The sequence below is a fragment of the Tyto alba genome, unplaced genomic scaffold (genome assembly GCF_018691265.1).
Source record: "Tyto alba isolate M040663 unplaced genomic scaffold, T.alba_DEE_v4.0 Super-Scaffold_14, whole genome shotgun sequence".
NCBI lineage: Eukaryota > Metazoa > Chordata > Aves > Strigiformes > Tytonidae > Tyto > Tyto alba.
The window spans coordinates 23,959,477-23,982,989 of NW_024881276.1; the positions used below are offsets into that span (position 1 = coordinate 23,959,477).

General features: G+C 40.9%; 1 long non-coding RNA gene across 2 annotated transcripts in view; it reads right to left on the minus strand.

Annotated features, from left to right (window-relative positions):
* Positions 1-4,065: 4,065 nt before the first annotated feature.
* The window catches only part of LOC116961959, an 88,790-nt gene continuing 69,342 nt past the window's right edge, over positions 4,066-23,513 (minus strand). The window contains exon 4 of one of the 2 annotated variants that reach the window (XR_006164974.1): positions 4,066-4,088. This is a non-coding gene — a long non-coding RNA (uncharacterized LOC116961959). Of the gene's footprint in view, positions 4,089-12,725; positions 12,972-23,513 lie in introns of those variants that run through there. The other variant, XR_006164973.1, reaches the window with a different exon arrangement.

Below are 23,513 nucleotides of genomic sequence, written 5' to 3' on the forward strand. Positions count from 1 at the left end.
TGCTGAAGTCACTGGAAGTTGTCCTACCACCTTCCCAATGAGTGCCGTGTCTTTAATTGCCAGAACAGATATCCCTCCTTTTGTGGAGAATTAAAGTATTGTGCTGCTGCAGAAAATCCTTTTACTAAAGGAAATAAACAAAAAAAAAATATTGCAATAGCATGTTAATCAATAAAGAAATAATTTAGATGATGCTTTGAAAGGCAAATGTTAAGGGCGCTTTTGCCATCTGAGCTGCCATCGTTGGAGCAGAAAGCCTCCTGAGGTATCTCGGTGTGAGGGTAGGGAGGCTGAGTCGTCTTTAAACCTCTCAGATGGGAAGGGCAGCCAGCCAATTCTTCCCAACTGCTGAAGAGCTGTAGGTGCTTTCTCTCCATAGGGAGGATATATTCTCTCACATCAGGAGAAATATGATCGTGCCCTTGAAGAAAAAAATTCCACCCGTTTCACAACATCCAGCGAAGGGTGCTGTCACATGAATTTCATTATCTCTAGGACAATCGGTGCTGAACCTGAACAGCCTCGGTCTCATGAAAACTGTCTGCTTGAAGGGTCCAGAGATGCCGATCCAAAGCCCCCATCAGTCCCCTGCTGCCCTGCCTTGTGAACACAATCCTTGGGGGGAAAGCTCTGTCACAGAACTTGCTGCAGTTAAATGAAACTTGACTTGCACATTACTTGTTCAGACAAGCTATGAGTACATATGACTCATCATTTCCCTACTTTGTTTTGCCTGTTAAGCAGCCATCAGCATTTACATCACAATTGATCATAAAAGAGCAAAAACGATGTAGCAGTTCCAGCCTCACCCCTTGTGAGTTACTACAGGAAATTTGCAGTCCTCCCCCGAACTCTCCGCCTTAATGTCCCCACTTTGAATATTCAAAGGAGAAAAATATTCTCAGAACTCTAAATTTCTCTAAATTTCTTGCCTGTGACTTTTTCTCCATTCAATTATATCCTCTGGCTTCCCAGTACTTACTCCCATAGCTTTGGGGAAACAACAAACATGACGATTTGTTGTGACGGGCAGACTAGCACAAACCAAAAAAAAAAAAAAAAGTTTATTAAAACTTAAAACAACCTAGACAGAAACCTTAATGCACAGGCACAAAGGCTGTTTCTTGCTCCTTCAGGCTGACCCAAAAGCTCCAACTACAGCATCACTCTGTAGCCAGGGAGCACCGTGATACAAAGGTGGCACGGTGAAATGCCGCATCAAATTAGCTTTAACTGCAGCAGTTTACCCAGGTCAGCTACGTAACCCTGGGAGCGTTTCACCTTGGTTTTGTTCTGTCTGCAAGACCCATCCTGCACAGTGAACTGCAGCCACAGCACAATGAGCCCACAGTAAGGCTGAGGGAGGAGAACCTGCCATAGCCTTGCCATGGTGCTGGAGCAAGCCCTGCAGAACGCTCTCCCCTCCTCGGTGGGTACAGACTGCCATTGCTCTCCTCTTTCATGGGGAGAATTTTCACTTGCAAACACGACCCAAGCAATTTGAATGCAGACACAATTTGAAATGTCAGGAGGTGGGGTATGAGGGACTGATCTGCAACCGTAGCCACGAGGAGCATTTCATACTGTGCAGTACAAATGGTCTAACTGCAGCCCTTCAACATTGCAGTGATCTTTGCAAAAATCTTGTCTCGTTTCTTTGCCTCTCCCTGCTTCTCAATACATTTTTAAAATAAGTTGTTGTAGTTTGAAGGTTTGGGATTTCTTTGGTTTGTGTCTCAGAAGGAAAAAAAGGCTCGTTCATGCTTTACAATCCCAAGGGTTCAAAGCATGGTCTTTAAAAGTCTCACTTGCAAGATCTTCTGTTAAGAGGACTACAGATGCTGGGATTTTAACGCATGTACTTATAGAACTTGAGTGCTAGCTATCCTGGGCAGATGTTCCTCAGCTTCATCCTGTCACATAGTACATGTGCATTAATGATAGGTGGATGGATAAATATGTGCACACCCACACCCACGCAATTGGAGCACCGCACTTGATTTTTCTGAAAGCACCCAATTTGTCAAGAAACCCTTGAGAAGCAGACAGAAAATGCCAGTATCTTGCTATAAACAGCAGCTGGGGAAGGAAAGAGAAATTTCAGTCATGAATGAGAAATCCCAGCAGCAGCTTCACTTTCTGCCTGATGACAATAAGTAAGTGCCTTAAGAGTATCCCCCTGGGCGGGGAAGGCACAACAGAAAGATTAGAAGGAGCAGAAAGTATTAGACCTGAAAGTAGAGAAATAGATGTCATGGAAACTGGCAATGTCTGGAAAGCATGTGATTTATTAATTATGTTAATTAATGCCAGGTCTGAAGCAAGGTTGAGGTAGGCTACCAGCCCCTGTTATGTTATGGATCTTGTTGTTGTCCATGCCCATGTTAATACTGGGATTTAGTAAACCTTCCTTGGTGGTTACCTATTTTTGGAAGCAGCTGTCTCGGTAGGCTCCTACAGTTCTAGGACTGTCCATGCCCACCTCCTCCCGCCTTCCACCCCAGCCACAAGCCCGTGTCCCTCTCACCCACCCGACCTCCTGCTGTGGGAGTCCCCTGAGCGTACACACTGCCATCTCTCTGGTGCAGTAGCAAAGCCTTAGAGAGCTACTGAGCAAAAGAGGTGCAAACGAAATATTAAGAGCCTGTCCTTGACTTCAGTGACTTTCAGCAGTAGATTACTAGAATGCTACTGGTGAAAGTGCATTTCTGCAGATGTGCTACTGTAATTTCTCCTAATTAAACAAAACCAGATAATTGAATGTGCAGAAAAGGCAATTCACTCATTTTCCATCACAAATGATCACTGGCTGTACTAAGTATTTCTTGGATAAAAGCCACAAAAGAAAAGAAGAAAAATGTTTGTGTGTGGGCAACTCTTTAATATTCCATCCCTGGTTTTACTACTATTTTTTTTTTTTTCTCTAAACAGCAAAAATTTAGCATTTTCTTTTTCTTTAAATAATCCTTCTAGCTGATGGGACAACTCCCTTTTAAGGCCAGTTTTTTGCTCAGAGGGAATGTTGACTGCACTTATAAACACCCACTTCCTAGGGTTTATAATAGTAACAGCAACATAACCTGAACTATAGTTTCAGCAACATGCTGCAAACACATTCAGACTAAGGCTGGCCTACCAGTTTTTTCAGAAATGCTTAGGAAGTGTTGGTAATGCTACCGTGGTTTTATTTGCTATCCTCACAAAGTCATATCTTTGAAAACCTCTTGTCTTTCTCCTTTCTTCTTTGAAAGTAGAAACCTGTGCTTCTACCAGCTCCAAAACACAGAGTATTTGGATGGGGCAGTAAACACCGAAGGAGGAAAATGCCGCTCTCTTTATAACTTAGGAATTTTAGGTGGGTGAAAACTGTGATCATGGAGAGAATTTCCAAGAACTACAGTGAAGACCAGATTTCACCATATGTGTTATTCTGCTCAAAATATCCACTTTAACTCCAGGGAAGGTTGCAAAAAAGCCTACTGACTTTTCAGCTGTTAGACTGCCATCCCTAGTGTAACTTACTGTAATCTGGTTAATTAGCTTGGCACTTTGGAAAACGATCTGCTGTAATAGGGTAAAAATAATTTCCACTTCAAAAGTAGGCACTGTGGTTAAAAAAAGTCCAGAAAGATTAGACATATGAACTGCAGCCTCCAGAAGTACCACTGCCTTCCAAATATACCCTGCACTAACAAGCCATCAGCACTGAGCCAAGGAACGATGCTGCTGCCTGATCTTTACCGGCCTTACCAGTGACTGCGGATACATGAGCCTTTCCCAACACGCAGGCTTGGAATTGCTAACTTGTGTTTTAAGGTATTGCTGATTTGTTTGTGTCACCTCTTAATATTTTGCACCATGACCCCCCCTTCGCCTGGAGCGGGATGTTTAACTCCAGTGCAGTACGAGCTGAGCAGATCCTAAAGGCCTGATGCCGAACTTGTCCACAAGGTCACAAATGAGAAGCAACTCCACTGCTGGTGGTGACACCGAAACACGCAAGTCTGGACTTGGGTTCTTCATACCTGTTACGTGGTTTCTAAGCGGATGGCTGGGAGGCTAAACGTAAAATGATCCATCCCCACCCTCTGGAGAAAAAAAAAATAAAAAATAATAAAAAAAAAAGCATCAAAAACCCCAAAACAAAACCCCAACACATGGAAACACATCAAAAATGTGTAGGGATGGGGGGCGAGGGGGAATCCTTGATGAAAACAAAATAATCTTGTGCCAAATGAGCTGTCATGGCTTTATTATAACATTCCCACAAAGAGGAACAGCATTTTCTTTATTGTGAAATCTTCGTTGTGAGCCTTGCTGCTCCTGGGAAAAGTCATATGTCAGAATAGAACAGTGTTTCCAAATATGACTAGTCTGAGCAGATAAACAATGAATGTCAACACAGCATTCAAGGAAGTCTCTATCTGTGGTTAAATCCCTTTCTGAGGGAGTTTATGTTCTTGTTCTGGTAATACTACACATCATGAATACCTATAGAGGTGCTTGACTTTGTAGAACAGACCCTATTAAACTCCAACTAGAGCTCCTGGGGTTGCAGTTATGGGCAACAAAATCATCAGCTGTGTCAGATAACATCCTGCAGCATTATCTGCTGAGTTCAAAACTTTATATTACATTTTCTCAAGACTCTGTGGTGCATAAGAAACTGACAAAATGAATATTCTTGTTTAAATTTTTTTAACTAACTAGAAACCTGATGAATTTTCAGGTTCAACCTCTTGCACCTCATGTATTTCTGGGAGGGGGGGGTCATACTCCCATGTTGGCTGTTCTGAGGCAGGGATTATCAAAGTTCAGAGGAGCGCGAGGAAACAGAAGGAAAGGAAGATTTCAGTCCTGTGCCCTCTTGCGTTACAAATGCTGAGACCAAGCTCATCTTGTCCTTCAGCAGAGGTGAAAACAAAACATACTGTTAGAAGGAGGCCCTTGAGAAGCAAAACACCATTGCAACAATCCTGCTCCTAGGGCTGCTGCATCCAGTAGCTATTTAATGCAAAATTCCTAGCTGTCTTGGGGAACAGGTTTTCTGCCTCAAGCTACCCTCTATTTCAGTCACGTATGCTTTGACTGCAAAATGACAGTTGTGTGGACTTCCATTCTTTCCAGTAACACAACATTACTTTATTGAAGAAATGCATCCCTCTGCTGCCAAGCAGTCTAAAACTTAGGGGTCAGAGCAATCTGCAGGTACTAAATTTGTGTCTCCCACTTCCTCAGATAATGTTCTAACTTATATAGGTTGGGGCATTAGAGGCAATGTTTTGGTTTGAGCCTGATGGGCAACCAACCCCTGCAGCTAATCACCCTCCCTTCCCCCTCCCTTTCTGGGAATGGGGGAGGGGATTAGAGGGGTGAAGAGAGACTCGAAGGCTGAGATAAGAACAGTTTAATAATGGCAATAAAACGAGAACAATAACGATGATGGGGGGAAACAAAAAGAAATATATAAGCAGGCAATGTACAGCGTAATTGCTCACCACCCGCTGACCAATCCCCAGCCCGTTCCCGGCCAGCGACCCCGAGATACCAAGATCCCGCAATCGCAATCCCGGAAGTGAGAGAGAGAGAGCTCCTTCCCACCCCCCCCTCCTCTATATAGTGAGCATGACGTTCCATGATATGGAATATTTCACTGGCCAGTTAGGGTCAGGTGCTCTGGCCGTGCTCCCTCCCTGCTCCCTGTGCCCTGGCGCACGGGCAGGACATGGGGAGTTGGAGAGTCCTTGAAGTCTCGGTAGCAGCTGAAAACATCAGCGTGCTATCAGCATTTTTCCCATACCAAACCCAAAGCTAAATCCAAAACACAGCACTCATCTAGTCCCTGAAAAGGAATATTAACTCTATTTCAGCCCAAACTAAGACAGGCAAGAACTCTATCTGATCAGCATCCAAAGCCTTCAGATCCTCTCTTCTGCCTTCCAACTTCTCTTAAATATAGACAACAAACTCAGTTCTCTGCAGGTTTGGTAGAAGTGCTTTCCTTCCCTCAGGGCTGAGAAGCCACTCAAGAGATGCAGGATTTCAGTCTTCCATTCAAACCCGATTTTCACTTGAGATGGGGAGAAGGCTGGCCCTTAATTTCACTGTGCCTCAACTCCCCAACCGCAAAACAGGGACATTACAGGGCAGACGAAGATCCTCAGCACTTAGAACATATATTGTGGACACCAACTTTCTTTTGTGGTCCCGCAACACAACAGAAGTTCAGATCCAAGAGAGCACATTAAATCACACGTGTCCTTGTTGTTAGGGGAGAACTGAAGGGAGTTTGGCCACAGGAAGGGTTTTGTTTTTCGCAACACTATTAAACACAAAGAAACCCAGAAGCTTGGCAGCCTATTCCACCACGTAAATCCATGTCTTTCCAAATTACCAGAAAGTTCACTTGAGGTGAAAACGCTCTATGAAAATCTGGTTTCTGAAATACCTTCTAATCAGTATCTCAGATCCTTTTTTCAATATTATCCACCATAGATAAAGAAAAATTTGGGGTACCTCTAGCCTTTGAGAACGTCATAAAGTTTCAGGGGACTGATAGCAAGACCAACGGGACATACACTGCATGATTAACATCCTTTACTGCTCAGGAAGCTCCAGTTGACTTACACGTTGCTGCCACATACAGCAACCATCCCAGGACTTCAGTTATGTTTCTTCTATTGCATCAGGAAAGCCACAGGCTGTTAACCAAGTGTGATTAAATGCCTATGCTAGTTTAGTTGAACAACTTAATATACTTTAGCCTAAAAGCTGATAGCTCCATTTAGCAAGCAAGCGAACTCTGCACAAAAGAGCACCCAAAATGTGCGATGCAGCACTCCCGCCTAAGTTGTACCAATAGCCGAGAGCAGCAAACATCTATCAGCAACAGTCACACCCCTCAGGAAGCTGTCAGACCCAGAACTATGTGGCAGAAAGGATTGAGAACCTTCTGCAAAGCACGCAGATAGGCCATTCAACAAAGGGTACATCTTACTTTCTCGTATTTATCTATCTAGCTAATCTATCTATAAGTAAATAGAGGGAAACATTCAGAAGGGTCACCGCAATTCCCAATCTTATAGCTCATGAGTCCATTCTGTAGCAACCATGACAAACACCACCACCGTGCTTTGCAGCAGTTGCCTGAGCTTACAGAAGTAGACAAATAGCAGTGGCAGGTTTGCTTACTCTTATACTAATTTTTTTTTTTTTTTGTCCTTACTGGAAAGGCTGCAGCTACAAAGTTGAGGTATTTCTGGCTGAGCTGCTGTGATTTTAATGTCTTTTATGTGGATGTTTGCAAAGACAGCAGTTATCCAGAGTTATCTCAGTGCTCTGTATAAATCTACCAGACAGACTCTTCTGTGTGTGTGTATTGCCCAAGTACAATTCATGAAACAGAGAAGGTACACTGAAGGAAAGTAACAGCAGCTCCTGGTATCAGCATCCACAACACCCTGACACTCTTCTCAAAACATGCGCAGCTCACCTGCCTAGAGTATACAGCCAACAAGGTAACAAGAACAGACAAAGATGAAGAAAAATACCCAAAGTGTGTGGTATAGCACATATGTTCAGCAGAATACTATACTGAGTTTCTACAGGTGGGAGAAGGGAAGCTATAGATCCTTCCTTCTATGAGATAAAACAGATTAAAAGGAAGGGAAACTTTTCTACTCTTCATCAACCCTTCCCCTCACATCTTTCCAATGCTTGCCCCTCCCTAAAGTCCTCAGCACCCATTCAGGTATTGGTTGGCCAGCCTTGGGGCACAGGAAAACTACCTACCTAACGATTCAGCCCAGGTGCTTTCAGAACTCTGCACTTTGAATAAAACTAAGCTTTAAAAAGTTGTATTATCACCATAACAAACAAATTGATATTATCAGTGTGCCCCCTGCAATTTACTTATTTTTTCAGAATTAGTGTTTCAGAAGATACTGTTTTCTTTCAGCTAAAAAAGAATTGGATATTCACCATATTAGTGATTCTGCAAGTGTCTTTAGATGGAAGAATTAACACCTACAGCAGCATGATTGACTTGAATCACAGCACCACTACCTTTCAGGAGCTTGACAGACACTAATTTTGGAAAGGTGTTTTGCATGGAAGACTGGCATTCAGAGCACATGGAAGATCGAGTATGTGCGGGTGTTACTTAGCAACCTACAGAACAAAACTTTGAGTAGCTAGAAAAATTACCAACTTAAAAAAATAAAGTTTGTTCATGTGTAGGAGCAGCAACTGTCCTTCAAAGCCTACAAACTAAAACTTACTGCTCACAGACAGCCCACTATCGTATCAGCCAAGCAATGGTGTGCCACTTCCTTAAAATTAAGAGTGTTCCTCTCATCTCCTAAAACAATTCGGCATCTTCTTTGAAGTACCACTAGAAGTTGTAAGCCATACAGCAAGAAGAAAATGTCAATATTAAAATGGATCTCAAGGCCTTTTACAATTTTGGCCACGGACTAGCTGGCTAGCCACGGACAGGATAGATTTGGAAGTTGTGGGGTCTCCCATGCCAAGGACCACTCAAGCTTAACACCTCTGTAGCGGAGCTTTGTGTTGCAAACCCACAACCAAGGTGGTTTTCCAGTTTATTGTAAAAGTCAACATGTCACAGTATAAACAACCCGCTGGCAGACAGGCTCTACCAGTGCTGCAGCACTGCCTACGAGCACTTCTGTCATAGAGGGCTCGTGTGATGACCCTACGTGAAAGGCCCAGAGAGATACAATAGAGGTGCCTGGGCTGCCCATATTGCCTGAAACACCACTTCAGAAGATCAATTTTCACTGTTAACTCCAAAGAAAGTAAAATTTATGGAGGAAAAATGCACAATCACACCATCATTTAAGTCAAACACCCAAGTACATTATTAATAGTGTATTTCTGGTGAGGAGTCGCCAGTGTGTTTATGCCTTTGCAAAACTGCTTGGTCATGCTGAGGGAAAGAAAAGGTACCTGCTAGAAGGTTTCCAAAAAGACTGCGCCAAAACCTTCCTTCTACCCTGACCTTCCATAGGTAGGTCCTCTAGGAATTCCTTTGTGCTGAGCAGAGCTGGGAAGATAGTCACAGCTTAGTCAGCCCCCATCGACCAAAGAGCCCCCAAAAGCAGTTGTGGACAAGACAGAATCTGCTCAGTTATTCAGGACTGCAACAGAGGTCCAAATTACAGGAGGTTTCCACAGTTTAATTACAAGCCACCTGCCTAATAGATGCAGCTCTGCCACTGGGAATGAACGTTTACATTTCTGGACAATTAAAGCAAGCCATTCACTATTCCATTCTATTTAAAGTATGGGCTTTCCTTTTTTTTTAATAAAACACCCCCCCCACATGCACATAAGTCCCCTCCCCATTTTAAATGTCATTGACATTTTAAAAACTTAGTGACTCCAGTTTTTTTTTTTTTTTCCTGAAGAAACTTACAGAACACGTGTGTCACTACCATGTACTGATACAGCAGCGTATGGTGTAAGTGCATCAAGGCCAGACTAGATGCATCCTTTCAGTTCTTTGAACCTTGATTTGCGTAGAAAGAGTAAACATAGCCAATAAAATACAGCTTAAAGTTCACAGAAGTATTTGACACAGAATAGAGAAACAGTAGGCAGTGATGCTTTTCTAGTAGTTATCTAGAGCCAGAAAATAAAAATATTGTTCTTCCTAGTATTAAGATTTAAATAGATATTCAAGTCAATTCTAAAAGAGTCAGAGGACTAGAAGAAATATGTAGTATCTTCCCACACTGGTAAGTTGAGACACAACAGAAAATACAAAATTATTGAAGTACTGTGATCTTCTCCAATCTACTAGTCCAAACAGATCCAACTACTGCTGTTGTCTTAGTTCCCATTATTTGTTTAGCGAATTGTACAGGAATGAAAAAAGAAAAGTCAAGTCTGAACACCAAGCTCTGCCTTTTGGAGAAGGGATATAGCTGAGTAATTTAGCAGTTGTGTTCTCAGCCTTTACTGCCTTGATCTGGCTTCAGAGATGCTGTGGTGAGAGGGACAGCTCCAGCCAGGCAAGAGCCTTGGTCTCACTTTCCCTTCAGAGAAACAGCACCCACCCTAAGTCAGCCCTCACACTCATGAGCATCACAGCGTAGAAGCATCATAAAAACGTGGCCAAGGTTACTGTTGGGAGTGAAAGCTCAAAAAAAAGGAAAATTCTGAGAACCTCACTAAGGTTGAATACATGGAAAACGGTATGTCACAGTATCCGGTTTCTTACACTGAAGGGGAAGGACAACGTCAGGCTGCTGTTAGCAGCAGTTTAATCAGGACTAGTAACTGTACCCCTAGTGGGGGAGAAGGGACAGGCTTTTATTTTTACCAGTGTCACCAAAAGCCATACAGAAGAGAAAGAACAAAGAACTAAAAAATATCACAGGAGAGTAACCACTTTTACGTGCTTCTATCAGCTACATCAGACAAAATAAAGCAAGAACCTCAGAATAAGGCAGATGACGGGGTGTGTGTTATTGTTTGTTTTTTGGTGTTTTATTTTTTAAAAAAAGGTGTCTGTATACAAAAGCAAGTAGCATGACAGAAAATAAAAGGAACCAGAAGTACCTGCCCACAAAGGGGATTTCAACATCGTAAGTTTAACTGAAACACAGTGGGGAAGTAAAACTGGATAGGGGAGGGGCTTGATGCTAAACATTAGGTTGATCTGCTTTTGAATTGCTTTATGGTGCTTGCTGTATAAACAGTTGGCGTAGACATACCTTATTCTGACATGAATCCTTAAAAGCTGAGTTGAATAACTATAAACACAGGAACAAAGCAATGCTATAAAAACTGCTGATATCTTAATACTGTTGAAGCTAAATGAGCCACAGCAACATTGCAGAGTAATACATTGCCATTTTTATGCCTGTTGTGCATATGCTGGTCAAAACTCAGGAGGCTATATGGAATGAAACATCAGTAACAGCACTGGGAAAGCGCCAGCTAATTTAGGAAAAAGACTCAGCTATATCTAAGTCTTTACCAATTTTGCAAAGTCAGAGACCTAGAAGCCAACAGATTGGCATTGAGGAAAACAACATATAAACCAAAAGGACAAACACTTGTTCAACCTTAACAAGAAGCTTTCAAAGCTATATAGACAATCCACAATTATTTCAATGGGGAGTGATTATTTGTGCCAACTATTGGCTGTAGGCAATTGTCTGTACATTTTTACTTAATGTAGGAATGCGTAAGCTAATGCGTATTTCTTGAGCACAGTCAGGCTGACGCAAGTATTGAGGGGCTGTCTACACGAAACATTATAATGAACAGCTTTATATTCCCTAGGTCCTACCAGACTTAGTGCAAAACTAGTTTGATACAGGAAACAGGAAGAGACACACAGTTCTTTGCACAAGAAGTTTTATTTGTTTTAACAAAAGCAGTTTTTTAACAGCAGTACTCACTTAGATACCCTTCTGCCTCCTGAGGCATTCCCTTCATGAGGAAGAGTTCTGGATGCCTGCTGATCTAAAACCACCCATATATAGTCCAGACAGACAGACAAGCTTAATCAAATCGTATCTTCCTTCACCGAGTGGCCATCACAACTCTCCCAATTTCCACGGTGAAAGTGCAAACGGCACAGAGCTTGCCAATGAAGGGTTAACAGTACAGACATATGCTGTATCAGCTTCCCCATTTACTACTGTGACTGTAGTCCAGATCTGAAAGGACAACAGTCCCCTGCTATTCCAGGCCCTAATCTCCAATGGAAACTGCCTGTTTGTCACTGAGTGGCTAGATACAGTGCACAAATGACACACACTAGCTTTGGTACCGCTAAAGAAACAAGAGATCCAGCTGGTATCAGCACTCAAGACATTGTTATTCCTCCCCAATTATTTCTAGGCACTTTCTGTGTATAAAACCATGCTATGTGAAGCACATGTTTTTTAAAAAAAAAGTCAGACCTATAAATAGCTCCCCACTACTCCGTTCTCCAAAAAGAATTCCCTGACTGTACAGCACACAGATATAGCTCTCCAACTGAAGTAAAAAAAAAAAGCGAAGCACCATTACCAAGACAAACTAATGGTTACACAGGCAATATGCATTAGCTTCTTCCTGACAGCTACTCATGCTCAGGTGTCTGAACACTTCAATCCCTTGAACTTTTTTTCTTAACTAGTTTCAGATCTGCTCTGGCTCCAACCTCTAGCTGACACCAGCTGGATCCCTTGTGTGAGAACAGAGGGGGAGGCAGCAATTGGACATCAATTGCATTGTCTTCCTCAGAGGTATAAGGCAGGTAACTTGACCAAAAAAAGTGTAGATAACCCTCCATTTTGTATTTCCAGGCAGCTGGAAACCCAGCAGACAATGTAGCTGTTGCTTAACAAACACAGAAATCTACATTGTATGCCAGGTTCATGCCCCAAACCTGGACAGTCTTCCCAAACAATCGATAAAAAACAGCTGTGCACATCCTAGGTCATAGTATGTTTCTTCCCCTAATGTGTAGTAGTCATGTGATCAGCCAAGGTGCCTGTTTCAATACCTATTCTTTTCAGAAGTTAAAGATTCTTCATTGAAAAAAGTGAAGTCCAAATATCTTTGCTCAAAATTTGCAAATGTTCTCATTCGTTTTGACTACTACAAGCACCAAGACTAGGCTACAGAAAAGACTCTTGCTTTACAATACACAACATCCAGGTATCTAATTTGATTCCCACTGTGAAGCAGATCCAAAGATATCCAATCCTTTATTTGGGGCCACACCTCAGATGTTAATTTGTTAGCACTGTGAACTTGCTCTGCACCCAGGAGTGAAGATAAAAATCCAACAAAAAGTCTAGACAGAAGATACGAGATGTCATCAGAGACCCAGTAGCCAGATGTAGCTGCTGATTGTAAAGACAGAATCTACACTGACTACTGAGCGATTGATGGGCAACTACAGGTTCTGAGTTGAATGATCCACAGCATTAATCCAATACGACCTGCAGAAACAATTAGAAAAAAAGAAATCAGTACACAAAACAGTTCTGTAGATAAGCCTTCTTAAATAAAGTTTTTTCTACAGTTGATATGACACAGATTTCTTGCAGACAGTAAACAGAAAAGTGTGTTGCCAGAACAGTCACCTCAGGTATGCAGCCATTAGCTTTTATAATTAACCAGTACTCACAGTGTTCCTATATCTTTATTCTGAAATAGCCTGTTTCATTCCAAAGTATTAAAGACCTGCTCCCAAAATCAGATAAGAAATGTTCACAAACGTGAAGGAGTGTAACAGTAGAACTGAAGTCACTAAGTTTCTCCTTAATCCTCTAACAATATTCTACAAGAAACTGTGAATTATTCAAAACCAGGCTGTTCTTATCCCGTCAGAAGGGGCATTCAGTAAATAAGAGTAAACTTAAAGGCACAGAGGTAATCCTGAAATGGGAAAATATGTCCCATGCTGCAGTGAGAAAAAACACACTTCCTACATAATTTAGCAGAGAGAACTAAGGGAGATGCTTAGAGTTGTCTTCTGTTAGAAACCAGTTCAGCACTCTAAGTCTTCGCATAAAAGCTCCCATTCTTGGTGATTTGAAATCCTTTCATCTCTAGTGTCAAATGAAGGAATCCCAGCTCTGGAACAGCTATGGTATAGCGCAGCACACGTGAAAAAAATCCCAGTGGATACATGCCTAGCTTGGCCTTCCAGTGGTGACTGAAATATACTCTACGTAACTTCTTGAAGTCTTTGAGTAAGCATTAAGATTTTACATTGCAAGAAATAAGCCAGTAAAGACAAAAAAAAAAATAGCCATCAGATTAGAACTGCTTATTAAACATTTCAAGCATTTAGATAAAACATTTGGGAACTGGCAAGACTTTCAGCTTTAGTGACAGACTATTTTAACACTATCACTGGCCTGACAAGTATGGGGTTTTTTTTTAAACACAGTACCATAACTAACTGTAAGAGCATTTTTACCTATTTTCAATCACTTAACTTTTTAGAACAGTTTTACCACTAATGTTGGGCTAGATTATATCAATATCATCAGTGATTAAAGGCTGATCTACTGTAAAGGAAATAACTGGAACAGCTTGCTATCAAATACTTCTGGAAAAGAGTGGCTGCTGTTACACCTTCCACTGTAAGAAAAGCACAAGAGGTACATGCATGCATGCCCTGATGAACTTTTCCACAACAGTTTCACAAACAGCATTTATTAAGCATGAATCAACATTATTTAATCCCTTTACAGTACCTATGCTAACCTCGGGACTTGCACAACTGACAGAAGTTCGCCAGGAGTAAGTATGTAATGCTGAAGCACGACAGCAGCAGCACTGAACCTGGGAAACAAACTGGCATTTTCTCTGCTGGAGAACCCACCTCAGTAACTTGCACAATTCATTTACTGCAACCTGCTCACTTCTCCCTCCTTTTGAAGGCAACACTTTTACACTTCCCTGGCTTCAATCCTCCTCAAGACAAGCCAACATAACCCTCTACTATATTGCTGCCGTGTTGCAGCCTAAGGCCGGCCAACCCCAACCTCAGAGCAGGCAACACTTCCAGCTTCCCTCTCAGACAGGACCTAGCAGCATGCAGGAGTCAAGGGTCATCTTACCCTGTCCCCATATGGGGACAGAGCTTCTCCACCATGGGCACTTCTGGCCCATGGCCACTCAGGGAGGTCAGAGGGAACATCTCCCCTCTGATCGTCAACCAAGCGGGCTCTAGAATAAGCTGGAGAAAGCACACTGTGCCTCCAAGGAGAGGCCATGAGGCTCAGACAGCAGACAAGACTCTTGGTGTTACAAATGTTATTTTTAAATTAGGAAATTTTATTTTCATTTTAAAACTTTTGATTTATCATCAACTATTCAGTCATGTGTGAGATTTAGCCAGGCCCCTGCCACTGTGAGAGGAACAAATTAAGCAGAAGGAGGAACAGAGCCTTGAACCCAGACAGCACCCTCCCTCTAAGGCCAGCAGTGCTGAGGCGCAGCTGCCCAGCAGCATTTCTTTACCACCCTGAGACCATCGAAGTAATGGGGTGTGTGCGTGTGTGCATATGCACCCACTAGAGGAAAAGGTGAAAACCCCCATAAGACAAAGGGTTTAATCACTAAGTTTGGAGCTCTTGCAGGAATGGAAAGGGAGGTGGTTTGTCAACACCTCAGAGATGCAGAAGCTCTTTGCACATATGCAAGATGAAGTCTCAAGCTGTACCATAAGCCTGGGTCATGGATCCTCAGATCCAGTTGAGCAGTGACTGGGTTTGATGTTTGTGCAGACAGAAGTCTTACTGATTCATTAAAGCAAGAAAAATCAAATTACTGAGAAAAAACCCACCATCTGTCACCTATAAAACCAAAAGGTAAAGCTTTTGACACTGATGAACTGTACTAATATGAAGGTTTATTGCCAAAAATGTAGGAGGCAAATGTGCCCATCAGCAGACCAAGTAAAGTTAAAAAAAACCCCTACTTGGATCTGTGTTGCACACCAAATACAAAGGCAGGTGACTAGAACACTTGTGAATCACCTCCTAACAGACTCCTACCTTTACTTGCTGAATCAAGATATGTTTAATGTGATTGAATGAATGACCTTTAAGTAGATCAATTAAGGCAAGAAAGGTAACTGATACATACACCACCATATTTGTTTCTAGTTTGAATAAAGCCAGTAACTCAATTTTTTAATCAAAGGCCTAGCTGTTGAATTGACAGGGAAGAGAACAAACAGGTCCTTAACCAGCTTTCCTGTGGGAGTCACATCATGGAACAACACATAAGGACAGGGATGACACTGACAATCATTAAAATCTGTAATGAAAAAGGGCAAAAGCTATTCTGTATAAAGACCAAGGAAGGTGGGAAAAGAAGAAGGGAAATACCAGTTACTTGGGTTTGAACAATAGTTCTTCCTATTAAGTTACTGAATTTGGTAATCTTACTTGTTTTGGACAGCACTGCCATGTGTCAAGTGAATTGAACACAAAGAAATAGATGCTATTACACTAGCTTGCTTCGAATCCATATTGTCATATTTATAAACAGAACAGGGGTATGCTTTCAATAAAGAAATCATTACCTGGATGTTGGCTTCAGTAACTTCCCAAGCAGAGAGCAAGCCAGCATCTCTGCAAGTTCAGAGCTGACAGCTTCACAAAGATTTAATAAAGCCATCACCAGGGACAGCCAAAATGCTTGTATTTCAGTGCACTGGCACTGCAATTGAAGAAATATTTCTCTATGCTTAATGCACAATACAATGGAATTTCAGTATTTACCAAGCATGCCAAGAACTTCCAATTACCTAATATGAACTTAGGCAAAGAGCCATTATGTCTTAAGTTCTGAATTCGGCAAAACAGATCAGTGCACTGTTTCAACCAAGTAGACATACACTTTATAAAGGAAATACATAATTGTGGAGTTCAGCTGTGCATTGCAATACACATTACTTAATGAAATGGGTAAGTTAACCAAGGCAGTAACTTTTTTTTTTTTTTCACAGAAAGCCCACAGTAATGATACAGAAGGAGAAACCAACAATAAATACAGGTGTCTAATTAAAACACCCTTACACACATGAATTCCTCTGCAGTTACATAATTACGCCAGAGCCATGATATCTCTGCAGCAAAGCATGTTTTCAGTGATCCCAGCTCCTGCATACCTTAGACCCTGTGACTGTAGTGGTCAAACCCATTCAGACCAGCTGATGGTCACTTGACTCTCCACACTATTTATACATTGCTCCATTAAGTGAAGCTTCTAATTGGGCTGAATAGATTTATGAAAAACCTGCCCAATACATTTTTTGAATTACTTTGCTGGAGAACACTAGTATGAGCAAGCCTAGGGAAGTACAGAGTTGGCACAGCCTTCTCAAACAACTTCCTAAAGGCAAATCCACTTGCATTTTCAGAGGCCAACTAACTAGCTTGTTTTTAAAACTTAATTGCTGATAAATGCAAAACCAGTTACCTTTAACCAGGACCTATTTTTGAGTTGACTTCACAGGCATAGTCTTTGAAGGATTTGATACAAACAGATAAGGAATTAGCTTAGTTGTAAAAACCCATAAAGGACGCTGTAAATTATTCTAGCATGCAACAAACCACCTAGATATCAACTCAAGTAATATAGGCATAAATAAAATAGGTTTGATATGGAACTAAGCAAACTTCACCGAAATTGATGGAACGGTGAATAACTGAGCCTACAACTTTGAAGAGTGGCACAAAGCTTCCGTGGGAGGGTATAAGCATGAGTAAAGGTTCCTAAACTAGGGGCTTCTGCATGCTAAGTAGTAATGAACTTCCTTTCTATAATGCCTACATCAGGACCACGCTGTTCTGCAAGTGAGTAGCATTCAGTTGTCAGCTATTGTTAGTAGGTGCTCATACCCCAGTGCATTGAAACTGTCCACTGGATTATAATATAATATGAGAAACTGAATTAGCTTATTCACCAAATGACAATTTGATGAGCAGTAAGGAGATTTTATATAAAGACAGTAGCGTGCCAGTGAAGCTTGTTTAGGTCCACAGTGTTAAAGAGACACCCTCGCAGACAATTACAGCTCAGTTCTTCACAAGACATACGGAAGGTTGTTTTCTGCACACTAATGGTATTATAGAAACACCTACAGCTAGGTCTGCTTGCATGGACACAAAACCAGTATTTCTAACCATAATGCAGGGCTACAGTGAGGGACATTGCCAAAGCAGAAGAGAGGTTGGAAGGGAAAGTGAAAAAACACTCCCCCTGCAGCCCACGTGCCCCTGGTTCCTCTCTTTAACCCAGATCTATGCAGGGTGTGAGTCACAAACTGTCGGCAGCCCCCATGCCTGTGCGATAGGTTTGCCAGACTTACTGTGCCCTAGTGTTATGGGCATAGATCAGGGTCTAGTGCATATACGGAAGAGGCCCACCCAGTCTTTTAAGAGACAAATAGTTGGGTGCTCACAGCATGTCAGCATTGCAGTAGTAGAGATGCTAATCAAGATTCAAACAAGTGTGAAAATTATTTTATCAGATCTTCAGCTAGCTTAGTTTTCTTTTTCTAAACAGCATGCATGTACCTTGCAACAGCACACATTCAGTATGACAAGTATTAACAATTTGACTAGCAATCCAACTAAAACAAGTAGAAAACTACATCAGTTAAGCACAAAATATGGTATTTTTTAGTGGAGATACGATTCAGCTGAGACTAAGACTAAATACTACTAAATTCTGATATGTCTGAAATTACTCAAAACAAACCTCTCAATACCCCTACAGCACATATTTGATGGCTTGACTCTGAAAGCCCTGCTATGTCCTTACTATGCAATTCAAGCTACTGTGCAGCTCAAGCTTGCATAGTACCCACTCTGTGTGGAAAACAGGGTCCCTCATCTTTAGTAACACTGTCATTTATTCATGCTGATACCTATGTGCAGAGAACACCAGGGAAAGAATATCAGTGTGAAATGGCAAGATAGTAAATAAGTGAAAGCCTGAGACAAATTTGATCCAGAAGTTGGATAACAACCTGAGTGGCAACAATTTCTAAGGCTAATTCCCAGCACTGACAGTGTGATCCTTCTGTATACTTCTCAAGGACCTACTTTAAAGATAATTACTCTTTCAAGTGTGGTTAATGCTTACTTCAGAGGGAGAACAGCATTCATATGTTACTTGAACTTTGAAATATAAGGCACTTGATTATTCAATTATGGAGATGATGCTATAAAGCCACCTGGTCCTGTATCACACCCTAATATGCAATGGAAGGGTGGTGAACATAAAGTCATTTACTGTCCTGTTCCCCACCCTCTCCTAATTCCCTTCCTGTGAAGTAAACTCAGCTGGGGAGGTAAACACCCCCTCCACACACACACACACTTTCAACCAAGTGCAATATTAAGTTTACATTTACACTGTGAACTCAAACTGTTTCTCATCACCTTACTATTCAATAGGGAAAATAACTCTGCCCCCCAAGCAGACCTGGGTAAGCTGGTAAGTACAATGACTACCTAGGTACAAGTTTTAAACCAATTAGTTATAAGCCTGTGGGATGAGGAACCTTGACTACAGGCATGGTTTGGACATTGTTTTGTCTTATGAATGAGGGACTCGCTTTCTCTGAGACATGCAGTAAGATGACAGCCACCTTCCTTCCCCTGGTAAATGCTAGAACCATCCCAACAAAAGGAGAATAAGTCCACCCAAGGTATTACATCTGTTATACAGCACCAAGCTTTACGCTAGAAACACAAGGGAAAAGTGACACGTCAGGAAGGTCTGAGTGCTACATTATACACATATAAATTAAGAATATGCAGAGTTTGCAACTTCAACATACATCTTAAGAAGCCTGGAAAACTTAACACCCAAATTACAGAAGAGTAGACTGGCAGTTAAGATCTTCAGAAAATTTGTAATTAAACTAGAATTGGTATTCTAGATAAACTTTCTCCAAATTATTTAGATGATGTAGTGCCTCACAACAACAAAAAGTATCACAATTCTTTAAGTATTAAGAAATCTTTACAAGAGAAATCTGAAAGTCAGGGATACATTTTATCTTGCCTGAAGATTATCACATGAGAACAGCACACTACTATGCCACAGAGACCTAAATGCGTATGTTTATCCCACAGCTCTCATGACTTTGCTTCCTTTAGACCATAAATGGTGAAGAGAAATATGCCCAGCAGAAGAACAACAGGTACAAGGTACTAAAGCAGCTTCCAAAAATAGACATCTGTTATACAGAACCAGGGCTAATATTAAATCTGCATTTAAGTAATACACACCAGAAAGTCACACACAGGTTACAAACGCCAATTCACGCAGATCTAGATAGGCAATATTCTATATCTAACTTCAGAGAGCAGAAATAAAGGTGTAAGGGACAGTGGCATCAATGCTGATAAATGCTTTTAAAGATACTAAATTTCTTACTCCAAACTCAGGCACACTGTGGAAAAAAAAAAAAAAAAAAATCACACAGATCTAGCTTTGCAAGTTAACCAGCAGAAGAGTTTTAAAACACACAGAGGGTTCATAGGGAAACACAAGATTGTGTCTTACTGAAAGAGCCATTTAAGTGAAGATCCCCTACCCCCTCCCCATACATAAATATACAGACAGACACATACACACACTTGCACTGCAATGATGAGATTAGGTAAACACAAACGCGTGCACTGGGAGGAGGAGAAGGTTGTCAGTACTATTTCAGCTTCTTTAAGCATTTAAGCAGAAAGAACTATTTGGATATGGGACTGTACTACATGGGTCATCATCCAAGTTGTTTAATAAGGCTATTAACATTTGAGTGACACATGCAAGTCAAAGCCAGACTGCCTTCTCATGCTTGACATCATACAGGTAACTGAGGTAGGCAAAACAAGTGGCTGCATCCATCAATGCAAAAGCACTCTGTACATACTGACAGCTAACTGGTAAGTCTTTAGAAAATGTCACATTAAGGTAAAAAGGTACAAAAGTGTGGGGTACATCTCAAGGATGCAATACTATTACTGCTGCTGATAAATTAAAGGCTGCTTATAGCATACAAACATGACTTTGGCATAGTTTAGCAACCTAATACTAGTAGAGGGAGATAAATGGGATACTGAAGAAAAACCATAAAGCCACAGACTTAATAAGTCAAAAAGTATATGTGACCACATTGTAGTATGAGGATTTAACTTCTACTTTACCCCTTTCTCAAAAAGGGAAATACAGAACCTGGAAGAAAAAAATTGAACTTGTGGAAATATTTTGTGCAAGTGATCCAACTACCATGAAATAGAATACAGGAGGCACCAGCTGGAGAAGCATCTTCTCCCACAGTAGATACAGTCTCCAGGCTGTTTTACCCACTCCAAGTCTTGCCAAGATTATCTTCTAGTTTTTCCATAACATGAACTTTTTTCAGACCATCTCCAAGAAAAAGACAAAAGCTAGCCAAGGAAGATGTTGTGTAAAAATGTAACTAGAAAGAACCAGAAAATAGCTCACTTAAGTTATCCCAATGAGTTGGGATACTCACCTCAAGAATCTCATGAATATTCAGAGATTCAAAAATATATCCACACCAAACAAACAGGAGGCAATGTTGTCCTTTGCTAAGGTGATCTTAGCATGAAGATGCCAAATTTATTCAGGGCAAGCAGAGACTATGGTGACAGGAATTCACAATACTGAGAAAAGAATAAGACCTAGCATATCAGTGGGTTTGAAAAAGGACTCCTGAAGATAAATCCTGAATAATGTGAAACATCAGTAATATCTAATCTTGTTCAGAATGCTAATAGGTTCAGGTTATGACAGAACACTAGACTACACAAATCACAAGGTGGTCTCAGTTTTGAGCTGTATATTAAGCAGTATCTGCTACCAAAACTTCTGAGATTAACACTCTAGTACTACAGTGTGTAGTGGCTGACAGTGACTGAACTCATTCTGCAATTTGAGCAGCTCTTCTTGGAGGGTTACAAACACTGCAACAAAACAGCAGATCTTAACTGGAGCTTCTCGTGAGGATTCCTGACCTCGTCTAAATAAGCACTACTTCATGGGTGCACAAAGTGCCCACGATACACACTGAAAGGATTTCAGTTTCCAAGTGGAGAATTCTGCTGAGAATGCATTATTCCTTATTCCTTACACATACTTTATAAACCAACTCAAAATATACTGTGACTACAGGCTATATTATAGAGACATAGGCTATACCTGAACTATTTCATCCAGTTTGATTTACTGTAATGCCCACTTACTAGTCATTGTTAAAGTCAGCTGCCTGAAAGGATGTTTTAGTTTAAATCCCAGTATTATCTATTCCTTCTTCTAAGAACACCACCAAAGATCATGAACAAGTCCTAGGTGCTTCTCTGGGAAGTTTTATGAGTTCTGTGTGATCACTTGCTTTTTTATGCAAAGTATTTAAGGTATTCAAGTACTGCATTTTCCACAGTACACTAGAGAAAACAAGAAAGCCTTTTTGAATCAGGCCTACTGCAACTCAGTAACTTTCTACCCCAAAGGGTTTTTTCATTACCAAAGATACAGCGTGAATAAATGATAGCAGAGTATACTCTAAAGGCAGAGTTTTAAAGATCAGGCATCCAAGCAAGATACTGAGGATGACCAACCAAACCAAAAACTTATTGTACATCTGAACACTATAAACATTTTAAAAGCACAAAACTCAAAACCAACTTAAGAGTAAGTATGAATCAGCAAGCAGAGGATACAAACCAACCATTTCACATTTGCATCAGCATTGTGAATGAAGATTGCACTTCAGAACAGAGATGGTTTAATGAGTGAGGTGGTCTCCATCTCTCTACAGCTGCAAGACATACTGACATAAGTATGTCTGTACACATTTTGTTTGTTTAAAAAACAAAACAAACCAAAACAAAACAATAGCAATCTCTGTAATAAGCACAGAGGACAAGTGGCAGACAGTTCTATATTCATTCACAGTAAATTATTTTATCTAGAAGCAAGGTTACCTGAAGAAGGAAAGTTACAGTCTCTGCAAAATAATCTGCACAAGAGTCAGGAATGTGTCAGATCCATTACTGCAATTAAATTTATCTTTGAAGCAAAACCTTTAGAACTAGATTCCTGTTATAGGTCCAGATGACATTAAGAAAACTTAAATGTGGCCATGTTAAATTCAGATCCCACACTGTATACTTTCATTATTAATATCAGATGAAGAGAAGAAAAAGGAAAGGTGTCTTCATAGTATAATAAGTTTAAAATTCTAACTATTATTAAAACATATTTTAAAAACACCAGGTAGATTTGTTCCAATAAACCATTTGGTAAAGCCTAGATACGCCTGATATTTTGTAATGCACAGCAGTAACACGATAACTGTCAAAGTCTCACTCATCCTCATTCTTTCCTAAAGGTGAGCAGGGAAGCTCAAACAAAAACATGCAGATGAATACTTCTGATAGGCAGGAAGGATGACAGGCATTCTTGACTTTCCATTCTGTGTCTGCTAGTAGCATGATCAGCTTCAGAATAGGTCTTACTTTTTTATCTCTCTGCCTGTAAGATATTCACGACTGCTGTGAATACATGAAGTAAGGCACGAAACAATTCCTTTTGCCTGTCAAAAGCTATAAGGAAGGCTGAACACCTTACTAATAAAGCAAAGTCACTCACTCACAACCTTTAGTGTTATGGATAACACAGCTTTTCCACTGTAATTGTTTTCTCTGCCTATACAGCACAGTTAGCACTGTATATAATGCACAGGTTTCCAGATAAGAGACCTGGGAGTTATATTTTCAAACACACGTTCAAAATATTTTCTCATCATATGTGTTGTAGAATTTTCTTCTAAACAAAGTGTATTCTGACATTTGGAGACTTGCTTCACCATCCCACTGTAGTAGCCTTCTAAAGGCTCCCAGGGGAAACGTCTCCCTTTTGTTGGCAGAATGCCTCATGCAGCAACACTGGGTAACTGATGGGGAAATCCAGTGCACTATACG